Source organism: Sturnira hondurensis, unplaced genomic scaffold (genome assembly GCF_014824575.4).
Source record: "Sturnira hondurensis isolate 20B ecotype Veracruz unplaced genomic scaffold, ASM1482457v3 Scaffold0004474, whole genome shotgun sequence".
In the NCBI taxonomy this organism is placed as follows: Eukaryota; Metazoa; Chordata; class Mammalia; order Chiroptera; family Phyllostomidae; genus Sturnira; species Sturnira hondurensis.
Genome location: NW_028077105.1, coordinates 7459591 through 7482685, shown reverse-complemented (window position 1 = coordinate 7482685; position 23095 = coordinate 7459591). Strand labels below are relative to the sequence as shown.

General features: G+C 38.9%; 1 protein-coding gene across 16 annotated transcripts in view; it reads right to left on the bottom strand.

The window, feature by feature from the left end:
* EPB41L2 (erythrocyte membrane protein band 4.1 like 2) overlaps positions 1 to 23095 on the bottom strand; it is a 202585-nt gene that overhangs the window by 133205 nt on the left and 46285 nt on the right. For 7 of the 16 annotated variants that reach the window (XM_037045739.1, XM_037045749.1, XM_037045745.1 and 4 more), the window contains exon 1: positions 16076 to 16176. The exons of 3 other annotated variants lie outside the window; for them this stretch is intronic. The gene's annotated coding sequence lies outside the window, so the exon portion shown is untranslated. Of the gene's footprint in view, positions 1 to 16075; positions 16177 to 23095 lie in introns of those variants that run through there. 6 more of the 16 variants (XM_037045752.1, XM_037045756.1, XM_037045753.1 and 3 more) reach the window with 1 other exon arrangement.

Below are 23095 nucleotides of genomic sequence, written 5' to 3'. Positions count from 1 at the left end.
TCCCTTCAAGTTGTAGAAGAAAAACTGTTTCCAAACCCTAATCCACCCTCCATAATTTCCATTTTTTCTTCCTTTCCCTTAAAAGGGCTCCCACTATCCAAGAGGCCCTACTAAAACCACATAAACAGCAAACATGTCAATACAAGGTTCTTATTTTAAAAAAGTGTTTTATATGGTTGAACATGACTTCTACCAGGGCAAGCCAAGGCGTATGGAGGAAATAGCACACAGTTACCCATCATGCCCCGGGAAGGGACAACCCCATCTGGGGCCCTCTCCCCACTTTGCCTGCATCACTGCCTTCCTTCAGCCTGATAGAGGTCTCCAGTGCTTTGTGCACTTGTTTAGGAACCCGGAATACTTCCAGCCCTTCATAATTTAAAACTGTGCTTCACTCTTTTTCTCTTGTAGCATCATCTTTAAAACCTAACTCTAAAATTATGCAAGAAAACCCTAGCACAAGTGTTAATATATATGTTCTCAAGCCACAGACCCTACTCACCAAATCAATAAACACAGAATATCCAGCCATTACTAACTTTCCCCATGAAATCTTGATTTTAATTCTGTACTTTTGGGTTTTGTGACAATTCATTCCCCAGTGAGAAATCGTTCTCTGCTTACTGATAGCTGCTCAGGATACAGAGCTGTGTAAAACTTGGCTCCCACAGTGCAAAGCAGAGGACTTAAATAACTACACTAGGAAAAGACTAAGAGTTAGGCTACATGCATGGACAATTCAATAGTAAGTGACTTAATGAGAGAAGAATGTTTCCCAATGACATCTGAGCTCACCTTGAAGAATACGAAGGAGTTTACTGGGCCAAATGTAAATGGGTGTAAGCACCATGGGAACAGTAAGTGAAGGGCACAGAATCACAAAAGATAAATGCATTGTAGAGAATGGTAACATTCTGCCTGGAACACAGGGTGGGGTGTAGAGGGGAGGGAAAGGGAGGCAGCCAGATAATGAGTGAGCAGTACGTCAAGCTCAGGGGTTTTAACTCTATCCTGTAGGCAATGGAAAACAATATGAATTTTGCGTTTCTGGAGGATTACTTTGGCAGTTGTGTGAGAACAAGTGACACAATGAAAGGAAACTGGTTAAGAGGCCCCAGTGATCCAGGAAACGGCATCTAAACTAAGACAGAGGCAACAAAGATGCAAAGGAAGAGATGGAGTCAATAAATATTTAGTAAGTCAAATAGACAGGATTTGATGATAAATTGGATTGTGGAAGTAATGGGGGACAAATGTCCCCGGTTCCTGGCAGTCAAAGATCAGATAGTGGTGCCATTCACCCGGACATGGATTTCCAAAAAGAGTAGGAAAGAGGGTAAAAGAAGCACAAGCTTCTACTTTTAAGACATTTAAACTGACATGACTGTGTGACACCCAGATGGGAAATCAGGATGGTTAGAGATACGTGTCTGAACAGTCTGGGTTTCTATGCTAAGGTTTGGAACTACTTTGTCAATAAGTGTTATTTGAACCTGTGGAAGTAGATGATGCCCCAGGCAAACAGAGTAAGAAAAATGCTCATAATAAATCCCCAGATGGGGAGCAAAGAACCTATAAAGGAGGCTGGGAAAGTTCAGCTAAAGAGAACACACAGCAAACCAAGATAAGAGTCAAGCTGGGAGGAGTGGACCACAATGAAGGCAAGGGAACATAGCTGCAGGCACTAATAAGGTTTTAAAAGTGTCACAAAAAGACTGCTGACAACCTCAAAGGGCAGCTTCAACAGATGGGAACAGAAAAAGCCAACTGCTTACTAAAAAGTATTGGAAATAAGAGTAAATCAGTCTTAAGTTTAGCGATGGAGAAAAGGCTAGAGAACAAGGAAGGGATATCTATGAGGTTGTGGGAAGATATTTAAGTGTGGCTGATGTTTTGGTTGGTGCTGGTTAACAGATTCAGTTAACCAGGCTTTTGGTGGGAGAGACAAAGAGGGGAGAGTTTGAAGACACAAAGGAGGAAAAAGAAAAATGGACAGAAGGTAGTTCAGGGAAAGGGGGGAAAAAGGATCAAAAACGGTAAGAGAAGGGCTTAATCTGGGACAGCAAGAGGAACATCTCCACCTCAGAGACCAAAGGCAAGAGGAAGGAGTTTAAGGAAGCTAGAAAGAGGAGCACATCTGAGGTCCCCGTTCTCCATCCCACACGGCGTTTATAACCTGGGAGCACTTAAAGCGGGGGGGGGGGGGGGGGGNGGGGGGGGACGGGGACAGGGAGGAAAGTAAACATTGTGGAGAAAATATGGTCAATCCCCTAGGATATATTCAGTGACAATTCCCTTATCATTTGTGACAGCATGATTCAAAACAGGTTAAATTGAGTAACTTTCAACATGAGAAGTGATTGGTGTTTTAAACTTTTTAAACTTTGGGATTCCCTGTATAACCTGTCTTCTGCTGCGTCAACTTCATCTGTAAATCAGTATCTATTAAATTACCTGAAGAATAGAATGAAATTAATGCTCTCTTCATATCAATACAGGGGCAGAAGTCAAAAAAATAATTTACTGAAATTGCAAGGTTTGAAGAGGGGTGACTTGTTTTAATCATGGTGTGTGCCAAGAACTTGGCTAAACGTACTTCACGAGACACAGTAACTATAACTGCAAATTCTATTCCCAAACTGTGAAGCCTGTGTCCCAACAAAATGCCAGTTTAAAAGACAAGACAGTGAAGACCAGCATCACCACCAGAACCCCATAAGAATATGTGAAAGCTTATAAAACAAAACTCCTTTGACAGAGTTGAATCCTTTCCAGGGTGGGCCTTTAAGACACTCTGACAGTACACACAAATACTCTCTCTGGAACAGGACCAAAAACGCACAGCTGCGAGACATCTTCCACTGAAGTTGTAACTGACTCAATAGCTGTTCTTCCTTTGAGCAGGAGAGTCTCTAAAAGCCAGAAGCAGAGCTATTATCCCCTAGAAACTGCTTAGTGGAACCACTTTCTCCTGATTCAAATTGTAGCTTTATTAAAAAGCTAAAATGGACAGCATGGCTGGTATAACTTCATAATAAACTTGTAAAAGAAAACATAAATAAAACTTGAAGAAAGTACCTATACATGGTTTTCATTAAGAAAAATTCCCAACTGAACCCAAACTATCGTGAAACACAAAAGAGATACACATTTTTTAAATCACAAACCATCACCATCACAAACAAGAAATTTGGATTTGCCCTAGCAGAATTTTTTTTTCCAATCCTCTAAGGAGTAAAACTGACCAAAAATATTTAGGTGATAAATATCAGTAAATATTCTCAATATTGATGTATTTTGAACTTATGATAACTGAATATGTATAATACTTGGGAATAAAAAGTTAGACATTTTTAAACCAATTATGAGTAACTCCAACATAAGAAAAACAATTCAAAAACTCCAACATAACAAAATCAGTGCTTTATTTGTGATGCTTTCTCTGCTGTAGTTTTGAGTATGTTTCTATAGCAACAACAACAAATACTCATACAAATACTTTTGTAGCAAAGATGAAAACCAATAACAACTTTTCTAGTTCATTTCTATGATGGCTAACATCAAAAAATTCATCCTTCCTAAACTTCACTCCAGAAAATGCAAAACCTAAGGTTTAACTATATAACAGATTCAGTTTACCACAGATGTCATATATTCTCAAATTCTTCAGAAGGGAAGTTAATGACAAAGAAAGTATAATTACTTCTTTGATTAAAAATCATTCTGAACAACAAAAAAAGACAATAGAGGGAAAGAAAATAATTGCTAGCAAATGACTTACTTGGAAAATTATCTAAATCCTAGAGGAAAAGAACACTGAAAACTTTGTGTCAAAATGTAAAGAATTCAATACTTTAAAGCCAAAAGATAAGCAAATTTCTCTGCATAAGTTTCAGACATGTTTTCAAAATCTCTTTTGTTGGTGCTTACTCTCTTGAAGCAAACAAAATATTGTATTTTACTAACAGAAATAGGCCTGCCTATTCTGTGGGCAAGTTCTCTGTTGAATGCTTTACAAACACCCTTCTTTATGCCTCAAAACATCTCTGCACAGCAAGTTCATTCTATATGTGAATAAAATGAGGCTCAGAGAAATAAAATAACTTCCTTTCATAAGCATCAAATGCATAATAGCAGAGTAGTTAATTGTCAGTCCTGAAGCTACACAAACCTGCATCTGGATTTTGCCTTAACTCCACAACACCAATGAGGAAGATAACTGAGATCTGAATCCAATTCTACTCTATTTGAAATACATTCCTGACATTACACCATGATGCTCACATAACCTCCCAGTAACACTTCACCGAACACCAAAAGGCAGCCTTTACCCACCAGTCTCGCCTACCTACACTTCACATTTGCACATGGATGGTGTGCATTATGACTTAACTGTTTCTACTCCAACACAATAAATTTTTTTCAAAACTACTTTTTAGAAATACATAAGGAAGACTATGAAACACAACTGAAAGTTCTGAATCAGTCTTTCAAACATATACGTGTACATCAACAGATACCTGGAGTTTATGCTAATTGCTGGATACACCTGACCACGCCTTTCTTCATAGCACGTTCTTAGTGCTTAGTTAAGAACCATTTGGGGAGACCAGAGAAGTGCAAAATGAAAAGTAAACCCTATAAACTCGTGAGTTAACTGTACATGCATTTTTAAAAAGTTCTTGCCTGTGGGTACTACATATACCAGATTTCCCAGAACAGTTCTGATTTCAAATACTCTGTCCCACTGTCTCCTTATGGAAACCCATACATTCCAACTCACATATAACGTTTTTTTAATGAAATAACAATCATCAGATTAGGGACTTGGGAGTTGAAGATACCAAGCTAGAAAAATTAATCGAAGAAACTTGAAAAGACTGCCAAGAAATGGCTGATTGCTGTTGGGAGGAAAGAGAGAAGGGAAGTTCAAGAAACACGGAAGAATCCTTGGGCGGGGCCAAGCAGTAAGATGCACAAGATGTTCTGGAGATCTTGGGGAGTAGGAAGTGGTGGGTGGGGCAGTGGGTTGACCACAATCATTGGATTAGTGGCATACAAAGATAAGTTACAGTTAATGCTGACATACCATAGCTGGAAAAATTGTTGAGGACTTTGAAGGCCAGGATGACTTTGGGTCAAAGAAGATAGGTGAGCTCACCAAAAGGCTTATTGTTTTGTTTTGGTAACAGCTTACTAAGAAAGTACTATACGAGTCACCCACTTAGTGTACAATTCAAGGTTTTTAATACAGTCAGTTGTGCAACCACAAACAATTACAATATATATTCATCAAGCCCCCCTCCCAAAAAACCCTAAACATTCTAACTCATTCTATGACAACCTGATACTAAGGCCAAACAAAGAATTTAGAATAAAGAAAATACAGACCAGTATCACTAATAGAGAGGCAAAAGTCCTCAACAAAATACTGGCAAACCAAATCCAGCAAGATTATTAAAATCTTACACTATGACCAAATGGAATTTATTCCAGGAATACAAGGATGATTCAATATAAAAAATTCAAAACCAACATAATAAATCATACGAATGGAAGAGAAAAAAATACATGACCATCTCAAAGGACAGAAAAAGCACTTAACAAAACCCAACCACCCTTTCATGATAAAAATACTCACCTAGGAATAGAAGGGAGCTTACTCAACATAGTCACTTCTCTGGAAATAAGGTCACTTTTTTGGAAAGGGCATCTACAAAAACCCACGGCTAACATCATAAATTAAAGGTAAAACACTAAAAGTTTTCCTCTTAAGATCCGGAACAGGACAGGATATCCTCTCTTAACTTCTATTCAACACTGTACTTAAAAGTTCAAGCCAGGACAATCAGGCAAAAAGTAAGTAAATAAAAAGCATCCAAGAATAAGGGAGGGAACAAAGAAGTAAATGATCTCTGTTTGCAGATGACATTATCATATATGTAAAACAACAACCACAACAAAAACAACCCTTAAACATCCAGAAAAAAAAGCTAATAAAGGGAATTGAGCAAACTTTCAGGAGACAAGATCAATATAAAAACTTGCATTTTATAAGTGATCAATTGCATTTTTATAAGTAAGTAATAAACAATTCAAAGAATAATTCCATTTAGCATCGAAAAGAATAAAATACATAAAAGTAAATTTAACCAAGAAACCACACTTGTACACTGAAAACTACAACACACCGCCGCCGTTCACACAAATTGAAGAAGACCTAAATAAATCTATATGCATGGATTCAAAAGCTTAGTATTGTTAAATGGCAATAATTCCCAAATTATTTGAAAGATTCAATGCAATCTCTATCAAAATTCCAACTGCCTTTTTTGTAGAAATGAATAGGCTAACCCTAAAATTCATACGGAATTGCAAGAGACCTCAGTCAAACTAACCCTGAAATCAAAAAACAAAGTGGAAGGATTCACACTTCCTTGTTGCAAAACTTACTACAAAGTTAGGGTAATCAAAACAGTGTGGCACTGGCATAAGAATAATAAACAAACCTGTAAATCTATAGACATTTTATCTTAATAAAGGAGCCAAGTCCATTCAATGGGGGAAAGAATAGTCTTTTCTTTCTTTTCTTTTTCAATTATAGTTGACCTCCAGTATAATTTTATATTGGTTTCAGGGGTTCAGTTATTTAATGGTTAAATAACTATAGAAGTTAAGAAATGATGCCCCCAACAACTGTGGTACCCACCAATTGTCACCATACATAGCTATCACAGCAGTATTGGCTATATTCCCTATGCTGTACTCTACATTCCCATGACTGCTTTGTAACTATTAATATGTACTTCTTAATCCCTTCATCTTTTTCACCAAGCCCCCCAACACCCCTCCCATCTGACAACCCTGTTTGTTCTCTGTATCTACTGAGCTGTTTCTGTTTTGTTGGTTCATTTACTTTTCTCTTTAGATTCCACATATAAGTGAAATCACATGTTATTTGTCTTTCTCTCTCTGAGATATTTCACTTCGCATAACACCCTCTAGGTCCATCCATGCTGTTCATCCATGTTGTTACAAATGGTAAAATTTCACCCTTTTTATGGCCAAGTAATATTCCACTGTATATATGTACCACAAAAGAATAGTCTGTTCAACAATGGTGCTGGGACAAGCAAATATGCACATGTAAAAGAGTGAATCCGAACTACCTGACACAAATTTTAACTCAAATGGATCAAAGACCTAAAATGTAGGAGCTAAAACAATGAAGCTCTTTAAAGAAAGAGGTGTAGACCTTCATGGCTGGATTTCACAACCAATTCTTAAATATGACACCTAAAACAAAAGCAACAAAAAAAAATAGATGAATTGGACTTCATCAAAATTTTAAATATTTGTGAGCCGAAGGACACTATCAAGAAAATGAAAAGACAATCCACAGAAAGGGAGAAAGTTTGTAAACCAACTTTTCAACAAAGGTTTCTAGTATGCAGAATATAAAAAGCACTTACAACTAAAGAACAAAATGGGAAACAACCCAACTTTAAAAAATGGGCAAATAACTTGAATAAACATTTCTCCAAAGAAGATATACAAATGTCCAATCATCACAGAAAAGGACACACAGGCTCATTAGTCATTATCATTATGATCACAATTAATTATAGTGTGTTTCATACTTGAAATTTGCTAAGAGAGTAAGATCTTAAGCATTACCAAAAGAAAACAAAGGTTAAATATGTGAGGTGATAGATGTGTTAGCCACTGATGTGGGAATCATTTCCCAATGCATGCATATATCAAATCATCATGCTATACTCTAAGTACATTACAGTTCTGCCAATTATATCTCAGTAAAGCTGGGGAACAAAATTAGGCTCATGTGGAGGCAGCAGTAATGACAACAAATAAGGGACTCATATTATATAAATCTCAGAGAAAATATCCCATAGAGGTTGACGTCTAAGTAGACAGCAGATGAAGAGACATAACTAAAAATAATGCCAAGGTTGCAAACCCAGAAGACTAGGAGAATTTGCAAGATTTTAGAACTTTTAAGCATACATGCCAGTTTAAAGTGATGATGTGCCATCTTTCGAGAGGATTATAGAAATCAAAGCCTGAGGTGATAACTTGGAAGTTACCCCAGAAGTTAAAGAGAATGTCCCTAATTCTAGCATTTGCTACTATTGTAGTTATAATTCATCTTTCATCTTATTTCCAAAAAAGTGACTATTCTGAGAGTTTTAGTAATAAAATAATAAAGAATATTTATCTTAAAGGCCAGAATTTCCTTTAAAAAAAAAAGACTATTTGCCTGGCATGGCACCAAAGGTGATAGAACTAGATAAACATTTGCATAACAAGAATAGAGTTCAATGTACTGTAAAAGCTAAACATGGTAGAGGGAATCTACCTACTCAAGCAGGTACAGAGTAACCTACATGTGTTTAATGAGAAAAATGTTCAGAAGAATGTCTCACTATCAGGCCAATAATCCACCAAAGCAACACTCACTGGCTACCAACCAGCTCAGCAGGACAAGCTAAGGGCTAAGAATGAAGGACAGGAAGCCCAACATCAGGTCATTCACTCATCATTCATTTACTCATCAAATAATTATGGAGAGCCCATTCAGTGCCAGACAACTGTGAACACAGTTGTAGTAACTGCCTCTGTGGAGCCAAAAACCTGATGAGGGAGAAAGGCAAGTGAAGAAGAGTCAACGGGGAAGGAGGGATTTATTTAGAGAGCACACAGTAGGTGATCTAACAGAGAACAGGGGGCCCAGAGGAAGGAAGAACCATAGGAGGAAGGCAACTCTGAGGAAGTTACTTTTAAATTGAGGCCGGAGAGTAGATATTCCTGGCAATGTGTACAAAAGTCTACAAGTGAGAGAAAACCTGACAGGTAAGCAGGGAAACCTGACTAGTGAGGTAAAATCCAGAACAGTGAGCATCTCATAAGATAAAAGTTACTTTAAAAACTTGGGGCCTCTTTTGGAAAGCAATTCGGTACCGTGAACAGATTTTAATCACAAAATTAAAAAACTAAAACTACTACTTTGAGACCTGGCCAGGTAGCTCAGTTGGTTAGAGCATCATCTAAATACACCAAGGTTGTGGGTTGGATTTCAGGCACAGCACAATTCTCTCTGCGAAATAAAAAAAGGAGGAATAACAAATAAATCAACAGTGGAGATAAAATGGAATCACAGAAAAACAGCCAATCCAGAGAAATGCAGGAAAAGAAAAAAAAGAAACAACATATGAGCCAAATAAAAACCAAATAGCAAGATGGTACCCAATCACACTGATAATTACATCAAGTGTAGAAATGTACCTATTAAAAGACAGAGATTATCAGGTTGAGTAAAAAAAAATCAAGACCCAATTCTCTGTTGTGTATAAGAAATCTACTTTGACTATAAGGAATGGGCTCAAAACTGGTAGGAAGTAACAAATTATGATGTAAATAATAAACTGTGACAGCAAAGGAATAGCCCTAGACAGCAGAAATGGGATATTTGTTTAGTGCAAGAGGAATGAGGCAAAGTCTAGAAAAAGAACTCACTGCAAATAACCGTGGTCGAAATACACTTAGGGTATACAATTAAACAGCCCGAGGGTGCTTACAACCTAATCGTACAAGTAAATTTTAGTTACTAAACTGTACACTGTTCACTTAAAGACTACAATTTAGAAACACCAGTGGCTTTGAACCTAAAATACATCAATTTTATGGCTGCAGTATTCCTGTCATACCCCTTTCCACTCCCCCTTCTACCAGGTTAGTAACATGCAGCTCCATGGCTGTGTGCTCTTCTGCACCAAACAGGAACCAAACAGGAGGGTGGTCACACGAGGGGCGGGAAGCTTCAATCTGCAGGTTACAGCAGGTTTGCATTTGCAGGGTCTATACAGTTTATAAAGCCTTTACCTCTCCCAGCTGCATTCATATTTAACAAATTTAAGCTAAGAGACTTTCAAAGTATCTAATTTGTCTCATCTAATAAAAAGATCTTACTGAATATCCATTATTTTCTTTTACTTGCCTTCATAAATCTAATGCTATAATATGTTTGTTCCCTGACTCCCAAAATGCCTATATTCTTTAAAATAGCAATCCCCAATGTTATTTGAACTTTACCACATAAATACTTCTACAGTTTTTTATGGTTTGAAATTATGGGCTCAATGAACATTTTCAGGAATTCTGCTAATTACTAGGGAAGGTGGGAACAATATAAAGGTCCATGTGAGCTTAACATATTACCTTTGTTTTATTCCTCTTTAGAAAGGGTATTTTAGTCTCTGCAAAAGAAAAGCATAAAAATTATTTTCAAGCTTTTATTTTCAGAAGACTGTGAAAAGTTCACATCCATGGTTATAATTTGTTTCTCTTGGATCTAAATATACACCCACCCATTGGCTTCAGAAAAGTGCTTGGACATAAACCCCAGGACAGTGATACTTCCTGGAAATTTCAATTAAAATAAAAAGTATCCTTTCCACGTAGAAACAGCCAGTAGCAACTAATGCAAATATTCTTTTGAAGTAATACCAGTTTGTATCCATTCTTACACAAAAGACTCATTCATTCAACAAATATTTCTGAAGCAACTAGTAAGGTGATTTACAAAAGGATTCCCCTCCTCACACACTTGATACACAGTAAGATTCCATCAAATATTAAGCAAAATTACTAATTAAGAAAAATTTACTTATCAGCTTCGCAGGGTGATTCCAAGTCCCCAGAATGCCTCTCTTCGCATTAACTAGCTATGTCTCCAGGCAAACCATCAGATTCCTAAAGGGACTGCAAGACTGCAAGTCTTTAGACACAACCTAATATAGTACCTGGAACATAGTAGGTAGTTAAGAGGAATATATGATGACCAGTAAATAACTGGACCATATTCACTAATTAGTATTAGCTACAAACAAAATCCCAGTAACACACACAGAAATAGTACAGGCAACAGAGCTCTCGAGCCTTTCCTCTCTCCATGCAGGCTCACTTTGTTGTCCTTCCTCGGCACGGATTTCTACTGCTAAAGTGACCGGTTTTTGAATTCTTAGCATCAGTTTGTCTTATTGTGAACTCAGCAGCAGCCCAGTCTTCTTACTCCCATTTGAATTCCCAGCCTAGCACACAGTAAGACTTTGTACAAACTTATCTAATAAAGAGTAACAAATACGCAAAACAGCTTTACTTCAGTCAGTATTCCCAAACTTCGCATTATTAATCTAAAGTAAACACAATGTACTTAATTGGCAACAAGGTTTACTATTACAATTCAGTTAAATAAATATTTGATCCAAATGACCTTTATAATAAATACTGCCAAAAGAGGAGAATTCATAAGACCAGAATTTACTACATGGAGAAATACGAGAGCATTGTCAGAGTTGGAAATGTCACCTAGAAATTATAAATAAAAGAAATAAAAAACAAGGCTCCTTTAACTGACACTAAAAATTGCAAGAATAGCTATCCAGGTAAATTAGGTAATTCTCCAGAAAATCTGTCATGTCATATTTCTAAAGCACATGTATTTGTAATGATCTCTTCCTTTGAAAACAAACAAACAAAAATAATCATTTTTAAAAGGCTCCCAGTGGAGCCTGGGATGAAGACCTGCAGAGCTTCTTCTCCAACCCCTAGTATCTCCTCTCATTACTCCCAATAAATGCCAAGGTAACCACATTGGAACATCTAAACTCAACAAATGCTGAATGAACCGACAAAATACAACAGTTGTAACAAAATAAGGACATTTGTTTTTGCCATCTTATTACCTATAGATCAAAAGTAAATATTCTTCCTGTCGGACCCTGGTGTAAGGAGGGCAGGGTCCAAGATATTATTTTCCTTCTGGAAGAGTATCCCAGGCATCCACGAAGCCCCTCGGAAGGGTTTCCTCCCACTTAAACCCCCAATATATGGGAATATCCATGTAAAGAGTTTATTTCTGCCAAGGAGTTTACTAACAGGATATGTCCTATACCATTTGTATATTTATCTTTCAACGAAACAGAGGGAATGGCATGGCACAGGGCTTGCTGTCATTATATAAAACAGTCTGGCTGGTGGCTGGACATATGCAAACACTGTAATCCCTGTGTGCCTCTGCCCCAGATGACAGACAGTAGTCAAGCCACAGTGGAATCAGCTCTCATTGGAAATTAGTGAGCCAGTTATCCAGGACCAGCCAGAGCTTATGTGATAAGATCTTTACTTGTCTCAAAGGCTTCTTAACAGTTCTAGAACAGACCTGTTATGTTTTTATGATCCTGGAAAACATCCAAAATGATTAGCCTACCCCTTTCTGACACATGTATCTGTAGGCAATAAATATATACACTTTCAACTAATTGAGAACTTTTGAGTCCATCTACCGAATGAATGCCCTATGGATTCACATTTCCAAAGCCAGCCACTACTATCTTAAGAATTTATGGAGACACATTCGCCACAGTGTGCCAAGGAAGAATAAGCAATTTTAAAAGGACAAAGCCATTGTTTTAACCCCTGAGTACAGAACTGACGGATAAAAGATTGGAAAAGCTCAGCCAAAATGGTAACAGTGGCTGTTCCTGAGCGTGGGCAACAGGAAGTTCTGCATTATCTGTGTTACTCTATGTTACCAGCTTTTCTTCACTGAACATGTGATCGCTGTAGTTAAGATGAAAATTTAAATAAAGTCTATTAAAGCAAAAACTATAAAGGCTTCTCCCTTTATTTCTATATTCCTGCTTAGCAGTTTTAAACGCAACACAAAACAGAATGACTACGTCCCAGCAAAGCTATAATAAACTGGGACCACGCCAGGTGGTATAGATTCACCAAAAACACAGAGGACATTCACACTGCTCCTCTTTCTGAGCCTGGCGCTATAGGCCAGACATCATTGGACTCCAACAGCACATGTTTTCAGACACTGTTACATCAGAGGCCTTTTTTTTTAAAGTTAGATTTTAACTGGATTTTGAAAAATGAGAGGAATTTCCTGGATTCTATCAGAGCAATTTCCCAACAGATTTCTGCCTCCACTTCTCCTCTTAATACAAGGATTAAAGCCACTTAGCAAATTAGAGTCTATACTCGCCACTTAAAATGCTATTAAGAACATGTAAATTAGGAGATCTTTAAAAGGCAATACACATCAACAAAACGCTTAGAGGTCTTGCTCAGAAGAATTTGCTTTAACAGTTTCCTACGAGGTCAGTCAAAAAATATCAAACATCCGCGGGCATCTCAGTGCAGGAGGGATCGACTTTCAGACCACACAGAGCTACAGAGAGAGACGGAGGGCACCCATCTCCATTCTATCAAGAAAGAGCCTTTTTTTGTTTTGTTATCATATGACAAGTAGCACTGTCAGGTTTTCACTACGACTTCATTAAAATACCAAGCCACACACACTCACAATTTAACACAGCACAAGGGGGACAGGGACATATTTTTCAGAGCTGCAAAATGGCATCTGCAGAATGTCTCAAAGGAATGACAAAGGCACTGCTTTTGCCCTAACAAAGAGAACAATGTTTCCACTAAGACACTACAGGACTATTGCATTTCAATGGGGGCAGAGGGAAAGAGCAGTAAAAATTAACACAAAACAGAACTCGGGGTGTAGAATGACAGTCTGTGGGGGGAAATTAAAGGAACTATTGAGGACACAAGTTTCACTCATTATAGTACATAAAATTAAAAGAGAGCTTCATGTTTTAAAAATTGGATAATTTCAAATATCAAACTTGAAAAGAAAAATTATAATTAAAACATTCCAAAATTACTTATCAATTGACTCAACTAAGTTGTTTTAGATTCATAGACAATGCGCTTCTATAGTCCAGGTTGTTTAAAACAGCTTATAAACAACCTATGCCAGCACTATGCTGAGCAATCTACACATATCATTTCATTTCACTTCTCATGACAATTTTATATGAGCAATGAACGATCAACGCTTCCATTTTACAGGTAAGGCAACTGAGGCTCACAGGTATCAAATGACTGTATCAGGCAGATCTACCTTCCAACTCATTCAACAACTAGCTGAGAGACTGCCTTTCTTCCCAACACGCTTTTACTCTGAATTTCAAGACTGTCATTGTCAAACAATGTTCACAAGAATTAGACAAACTATTGTAAAAAATACGGCAAAAATTTTCCTAAAATAATACATTGAAATGGAAATAGAAGCTTAATAAATTAGGGATGGAGGGGAAATTGGGACATACCCACTCTTAATTAACCAAATAACATTTTCAAAACACTGTTAAGACAAAGCTTTAAAATCTCTCTCAGAAAAAGAGGGAAGAATGTGAAGAATCAGAGCTAATTACAAAATAAGTATCGGAACACACTGGATGGAGCAAGATCAAAACCGGGACCTTAAGCTAATTATTCCCTACCTTTTATCTGAAATGTTATGTACTTAGCTATCTTCAGTGGATAGTACCCTAAAAAACAATTTGATGACTTTCTGTATTGTGAGAAAAGAACTTCAGTTAAAATTACGAACAGGAGATTCTGATCAAAGTAAAATGAGTAAATAAGCTACCAATGGATAAATTTTTCTCGTAACTATTTGTTTCACATCAATTGTTAGTCCTACTTTGAACAGACACCCAACTGATCTGAACTCCAGTTCCACTCACATCATTCACCTGTTTGGAAAACCTCAGCAACTGGAGAAGGAAAACCTAATTTTTCCCAGATACACGTTCTGGCCACTCTTGGCCCTCTGCTACCCTTCCCTCCTCCAGATGGCCACGGCACTCCCTAGGTCTCGGTCAGAGCTCAGTGCATTTTTTTTTTCACTACAGGCCCCACTCAACAAGTCTCTTATGCATCCCTGTATCCTCAACAGCAAAAAACACACCCATGCAAACCAAGTTATTCTTAGTGTATTTGGGTAGAAAGAAATGAGGGTACAGGAACACACCTTTAAGAAAAGAAACTCAATGCACCTATTTTTTCAAACAATTATAATCTCACTTTTTATTATCCAAGATTATCACTTTAACGATTCAATAAAGTAAGCCTAACATTAAATTGAATAGCCCTCTAATGGAACAAATATTATTTTTGGCACCTTTATAACAAGAAATCTCATGTCGTCTTTTAAGATTCACAGTAGAAAACGGTGAGGGGTGTGGGATATATGTACTCTCTTCAGCATCCATGATTGGTTTTCATGGGTTAAGACTCACCGAAAGAATCATTATCTTTAAAAAAGCATGAAATTCTAAGAAACGTGACAAGAAAACAGAAACGGCTCTGGAACAATTCCTACATTTATACATTTTGTAGTCCACCTGAATTATCATTCCAGATCTGAGAAGAACCTGAAAAAATAATTTAGCCCATCCTTCTTATTACAGATACTAGAGACTAGGAAATTTTGAACTGAGCTAAGTGACTGAGGAATCATTTTTTTAAATGTCTGCCAGGTATTTATTTGCATTAACATATTAAATCAACCCAGGTGATGAGTTCATGTTTCTAAATGAATTTGCCCATTTTTCCAAGCATACTTCCCTCTTGTTATCTTCTGTTCCCAATGCACCTCACTCTGCTGAGCTTCTGATTCCCTAACGGTGCAAAACAGTATGCAAATGCAGAATAGTGGCTGGTTTTCTTTTTCAAACTCGAGGCATTATCATAAGCTCTTCTTCACGCATGTATCACACACAGCAGGAAGCAGAGACAAGGAAAAGTGAAGAAGCGCCTGTCCAAGAAAGCAGCGGCTGTGGCTATCAGAACCGGCAAGACAACAAATCCACTATTCTACTTTTCTGGAGCATCAAATATAATTCTGTAACACTTACATGGAAGTTTCGGGATTATTTATGTAAATACAACATGAGTTTGTCTTCCAGGAAACCTGGCCAACACAAATACCAAAAACCCAAATCTGGACCACGAAAGCTCTGCGGCTGGTTGCTCAGCTGCCCTCACCTCTACTTTCTTCTGCTGTGTCACAGCACCCAGACAGAATTCACTGATGTTCACTTTGTTCTGCAGTGAAATTGTAAATAAGATAAAAACCTCTATCTTCATGCAGTCAAAACAGAGCATCCAAAGAAAAACACCAACTCACATTTACTGGGAACGAATTCACTGAGTAAGCACAGATCTCCTCAGAATTCACTCCTGCGGTCTAGGTTTGCAATCACTGCTGCCACGGAAAAAAATCCAAGGACGCCTGGATTAGGATAAACGCCTTAAGTAGCAGTGCTGACACAATTCAGTTCCTAACTCTTGTGTCAGAGGTGGCCCGGCCCTGGATCAGGAAGTAATGCAACGGACACTAGAACCGAACAGTAAAAATAAGTATCTCTAAGAAGTAGAGTTCCTTTTCCAATTGTAGAAGTAACTCCCAAATTAATTTACTCTTTTCACCGAACCAAACAGAAACGGGGAAAATGATTCTAATCGGCTCAGAGAATATGCAGATCCATTATTAGTTAAATACAATGAATTTGAAAAAGACTTAAGATAAATGAGATCATACTCTAGCAACACAAGAAACTTTAGGCAAACACGTCGTGCCTCTGCATTTCTTTTTTAAGAGAAAAGAACATGTGTGTGTGCCCACATACAGAGACCACACAAGTGTACGTGGTCCATGAAGGGGGTGCGTGCAGCTGCTTGCCCGTGAAGCTGCTGGAATGGGTCCCCTTTTGCATCGTGTCTTCTGTATCCTGACACTTTTCCACAGTGAACAAGCTGGGAGAGAGAGGCTTCCAAGACCCACTCGAAGGCAAGAAGCTTACAGAAAGACAGAGGGAAAAATCTAACAATTGATCAAAAAGGAGATTCTTCATATTATACTGAACAAACGTCCTGGTACAACACTAGAGAACAAATTACGTACAGCAGTGTAAGAAACAGAGCACTGCCAGAAAAAGCAAAAAAGGTTTTTTTCTTAATTCTGTTTCTTCCCACTTCAGTCACTCAAGCTATTTCCGTCATATTTCTCCAACACTTAAGCTGTCATCTCTAGTGGAGTTCCCCCACCCACTCCAATGATTTGAAAAACTTCTGGAAAAGAACCAGAAGCATAATCAGCTTTGCCAAATGACATTCAGATTTGGTCCCCACCCTAGTATTTGGCTACTATCCTCATTTCTTGATCCGTTTTCATCCCTTCCCCTTTTCCTTCTTCTCCTACCCACAAATACATACAAGAAATTATTTCCTTTCTTTTCTGCTCCTTACTCTTCATATTTGCAACACCAAGTTTCTTCATTCTCACGTCGCCTTCAATTCTTCCTCAAGATGCAGAAAGCCAAGAAATGCACAAAACTGTACATCTTCCTGATGCATAATTCAATATACTGAAGATTTCTTGTGGGAGGGTTTTTCCAAGAAAAACAGAAACTGAGGATTCCCCATCATCTGTTTTCCTAGTATCCCTCCCATCTCACCGAAGTCAAACAGAGGTGAGGCTGAGACTCCGTGTGCCAGGACATTGTTTGCACCCACAACAACTGCCTCAAAAGGGACGTGTAACTACCACCGACCAAAACAAAATATGTGCAAACCATGCTAGACTTCCTTTTTCTGCAGAGATGCTCCCGCAATCAGTGGTGCCAGCACCACTACCAACTCAGAGAGTGGGGAAGAGGCGACGTCCCCTTATTTGCCCTAAACACTCTCAGGCCTTCTTTAACAAGTCACAGTACTGACACTGAGAACCTACCAAGTGCTCCATTAGTCCTATGGAGACGAGCAAAGTGGAAGGGAAGAGTCAGAAAGGAAGGCAGAGGGATGACAACATTCTTTCCTTGAGATGCCGATACTGCCTGTTAACACACAACCCCACAGAGAGTGAACATTCATAAAACATTCAAATGTCAGGACAACAGTAGAAGAAATGCCATCAGACTGTATGAGTAATTGCCAAGTAATTACACAGACATGAATTACTACAGGAATGCAGCAAAATATGGAAAATATAGTCCAGAGTGGAAGAAAGTTGGCATATGAGATAATTAACAGTGTGGCAAAACCACTAAAAAGTGTTCAGCAATTTATCGGTTCAAACATGGTGGGAAGAGGGAAACTTCAAATATGCTTATGCCAAATGTAAAACACACATTTTAACCTCCATTCCGTTCAGGCTTATATCAAATAACCCTGAAATAGCAGCAATCCAGCCATATCATAATGGTTTTCGAACTTCTCCAAATCACTTGGGGCAAATTAATTTAACTATACAAATGTGTTTGGGTAGTCTCAATGTATTACCTTTTTTTATACTCAAAGTTACAGTTAGATGGATTTACCTCTTCTGAGGCAATAAGCTCTAATTTACCCTTGTGAAGTACCTTACTTCACAAATATTCCCCAGTGAATAAAGTAATACAGACTGAATGGTATGGTTAAAAGTATACTGAATAAGTGAAGCCAGTTCTAACTCCAGCTCTGACAGTTAATAACTTTGAGAAAGTCACTTCCTTCACTAAATTTTCTTATCCACTAAATAAAGTGTAGATTAATTATCTCTTAACATGCCTCAAAATCCTAAAATTCTACCTTTTTAAAAAGTTACTTAATATCGTAAACTCTACACAGATTGAATGAAAATAAGACATCAAAAGCAAACATACTGTGAAGTGTATACAAGTTTACTGAATTATTTATTCTATAAGATATAAATGGAGGGTCCAAGCATTAAAAACAACAAAATATTAAGTAATTATGTCTGAATGTGAGAATAAGGCTGGTTTTTATTATGTTTTCTCTCTATTCCAAATTTTATTCAACAAACATATAAATTTACCATTAAAAGGATCCTATCCCTAGAAACCAAGTTTGACATCTGGAAATCAGAGCTCACCAGCTTCTGCAAAACATGCTGGAAATCAGAGTACACTTAGAAACACTGTAGTCCAGTCTTTGGGGGCAAAACAGAGGGGAGAAAACCCCTCAACTTTGTTTTTCCAAGGCTACTTTTCTCATCTTGTCTCTATCCCTTCCTCCGGCCCCCACCCTCTCCACAAAAATCTCTTGGGAGTGAATGAACGCAAGTAACCTAAAACCGGAATTTCTGGGACTGTGTGGTTTTCAAAAAGCACTGTATTTTCATCTCCCTACCTCTGCACACACACCCAGAATTGGATTTCATACTTATTTTCGCAACAAAGCCTCAGAGGAGTGCTTAGAAGTCCTCTAAAAAGAAAAGGGGGGGAAGCAAATGCTTTTTGGGGGGGTGGGGGGAAGATCTGGCACCTGTGGAGATGATGTCATTACCAGCCATGGCTCTCAACTGTCTCTGGCATGCAGCCGTGGCCAGAATCCCTGAGCCCACCCAATGCTATTTAACACAAAATACAGTCTTTCTGGCCCTAGAAAACCTCAGTCACACTTGACTGGACTCTACTTAGGAAGCCCTGTATTCCCAACTTTTCAGCTTTAAACATTGTTGCAGAGCACAGCATCAAAGAGTGTCCTCGGAAGGCCACACTTTGGTGGCTCCCACCTTTGTTTACATCTGGCAGATCTGAGGGGGACTAACTCTGTACACCCGTCTATAGACAGTCTCCTACTCATGATAGGCCCGATTTTGAGTCACTGGCTTAAAAAAAAACAAACNAGAAAACCTCAGTCACACTTGACTGGACTCTACTTAGGAAGCCCTGTATTCCCAACTTTTCAGCTTTAAACATTGTTGCAGAGCACAGCATCAAAGAGTGTCCTCGGAAGGCCACACTTTGGTGGCTCCCACCTTTGTTTACATCTGGCAGATCTGAGGGGGACTAACTCTGTACACCCGTCTATAGACAGTCTCCTACTCATGATAGGCCCAATTTTGAGTCACTGGCTTAAAAAAAAAAAAAAAAAACGAAAAAAAGATAAATAAAGTGAAGACCTGGGTGAGGTAGGGGCAGGCACACTAGGGGAATGAATGAGATAAGGATGACAAAGTAAGGTTGGGGGGAGAGCCTCAATCCTCATTCTGTAAAATGAGGCTAAGAGAACAGAATGCCTGGCTATCTGAATAGATAAAATAATGTCGACAGAATGACAGCTTCTGGCAAAGTAAGCACTAAGGAAAGGTTACCTGTGATTCTTTTTCCCCACACAAGCCATCATTAAAGGCAATGTTGACTCCCCAAGCATACTACGAAGGTCTAATTATACTAATTAACTATTATGCATTATACTAATTAACCTATAATGTACCTCAAAGTAAGTGAAAATTTAACTGCCAATCTTAACACTCCTAAGGATGACACACAGTAAGGAATTTCAACTGAAACCCATCTGCTCCCCAGCCGACTGAATGGGAGATGACCCTTTCCGTCACCCTCCACTCAGACTAGCCCAGTGAAGAATCCCTCCCACCACCACTCCTCCACAAGGGCCCCCCAAAGAGACGAGGTACAGGTGCAAACTCTGGGAGACAGGGGATGAAGGGCTACAAGAACTTCTTAACTCCTCGCCCCACAATGCCCTGGTCACCCTTCCCTTCCTTTTTAAGAGCCATTGAATGTAGGCTCCTACTTCTCACCGCCAACATAGGGCCAACGTGGTTCAGTGTGAAAGGAAACCAGACTCCCAAGATGTTACTATGCGTAACAACAGGAAGGGGGCCCAGGAAAGTCCAGACCCAATGTTTGTTTTTACTTCCAAAGGCAAGGCCAAAATCACACTCAGATGCTATTTTTTGTTTGTTTCTAACAAATCATCAAGGCAGCAAAACAAGAAAGAAGCTAGAAGTAATATCATCTCACAGTTCCCAAAACTGGGATAATCTACTTAATCGTTTACAGAACTTTGCTACCCTCACGACCCTCTAAAATTTAATTTTCCATTTTCTATCACTAATTATGTATTTCGTGGTTGACCTGTAACTAAGTCGCAAACAGCTCTCTTCCTATGACCCAAAGCACTTACCCAAAGTCCCTTCTCCTCTGTGCCCAGCAGAATCACACGATCTTAGCCCTGGCCCAGACTCTGGCATTATTTCAATCCATTTCTCTCAGTCTCACAGTGAAGCTGCAGGGACCCAGTGCTGAGCCAGAAGCTCAACCAATATCAGGGCCTACGGGCCATACTTTTCTTCACCATTCCACAATGTTTAACATCTTCCTAGGGAAGTGGCAGCTGAATTCCAAACCTTTACGTGTTTAATGCATCCTAAATAAAATTAGTTTTATTACCCATACGCTTACCCCTTTCCATAAGGGACAGAGCAGAGAAGTATGTATAAGTGAGACAGTGTGTGTGTGTGTGTGTGTGTGTGTGAGAGAGAGAGAGAGAGAGAGAGAGAGAGAAAGAGAGAGACGGGGGGGGGGGGGGGGGGGGGGGGAGGGGCAGGGAACATTAGTTTGTTCCTACTTAAAAAGAAAATCTCAATGAGCCTGTCTTCCTCACCATCTCAGTCACCCATTCCCAGGGTCATACCCCATGCAATGGCTTTCAAATTTTTCCCACTGTAACCCAAAATAAAATATTTACATCCCCTTCCGGTTCACAAATACACAGTAAACACACCCAGTTTTAATGGAAACCAAAGTTTTCAAAAGTGTGATCCACTATGATCAGAAAGAAAGCCCAAGCTCAGTCAATTTATGCTAAATCCAGCCCCAACCACGAGCCTCTGGTCAGTGAGCCTTCTCTGTCTCTCGGAAAAAAAGCATCTCTCCCCCCCACCACTCAGCTCTTTCTTTCCCCTCCCAAAGAGGAAGCTTTGCACTGTGGCAGCACGGCAGCCAAAGAGGTTCATCTGAAGCATAATTGTTAGTAATTGAAAACTTTCACCCAAGGATAAAAATTCTTTTAATTCACATAAAAATGCCGTATATGCTGGATAAGGCTCAATGCTCATGCTATCTATCCTACTGCATTCTCTAAATGCCAGTCATGGCCTCCCAAAATGACTTCTTGAAAACTCCCCCCCTAGACCTATAAGCCTACCATTGTCTCAACTCCATGCATCCCAATCTCTATCTTCTACCTTTCCAGCTCAATACCTCCTGAAATCCAACTGCAGCAATTCTTTGACCCTGAGCACCCCTACCCCCTTCCCACCGCCTTCTTCATTACCCTCCTTCAGCACCTTGGATTCCACGGGGACCACCACACCCTGAACTCTCAGTCCTGCTCTCCTCCAGAACCTCTCGCGCCCTGTGGTTCTAGCTAATTCTGGCCTTACTTCACACTTGCAGCCAAACAAAAATAACTATGATAACTTTTCTCAGTTGAAATCCCCCTAGTCTTTGAGAACTCTTAGCAATCTTCTGAAATCCTACGGCAGTACCCTAGTAAATCCACATGCCACTTGCCTGGTCATAGATTTCACACCTGAACATAAAGCAAAAAACAAAATCACAGGCAAAAGCTACAACACTGGAAACTGGATCTTCCTACGGTCTGAGCCACAATCTACATGCAGCTGTCCTCTACTAAGGAAAGCCTGATATAATTGAACACAGTCAATGTATAAACAAACAAAAGTTATTAGCCTTTTGTTAAAAAACAAAGCTGTCCAGTACAAAGCTGATTTCCAGTATTGGTAAGTTTAAGGGCACTTAACCATTAAATAATAAAAAAGTTGATTTACTCTCAAAAAAGTGTTTTTATTTTCTTTGATGAAAATATTTGGTCATAGTCTATCTTTAATTTTCTTACCAAAGTAGCCCACCTGCAACTCTGCCGTTCCTCCATAATCACTATCAGGCACCAGCAGTTTATTGTCCAGACACAATTTGTTCAACCACGCAAACACCTGCGCAGTCAGGCGTGTTCAACCTGCGAGAGACAAGTCCAATGGCATGGCCAGTGATAAGCACTGGTGCCCTGTTAGTGAGCCTCTTTCTGAGAGAAAGCTTTTTCCATAATTATTTCTACTTTGAATCAAATGGTCTAATAAATGCTTTCATGCAGTTCAACAGGCAAACAGAACACACGCATTACAGATTTGCTATTTATTCTAACTCAGGCCACTAATGGTGACACTGACGCATGTAAGAGAATGAACCCCACAGTAAAATGGAGCTGTGTGTCCTGAAGTTCGGGGACCAGCTGAAGGGAAGGCTAAGGAAGCATAGCTGCCCAATCCCAGAGTTCGATGTGCCACAGAATGCTGCCCTGGGAAAAACCACTGCAG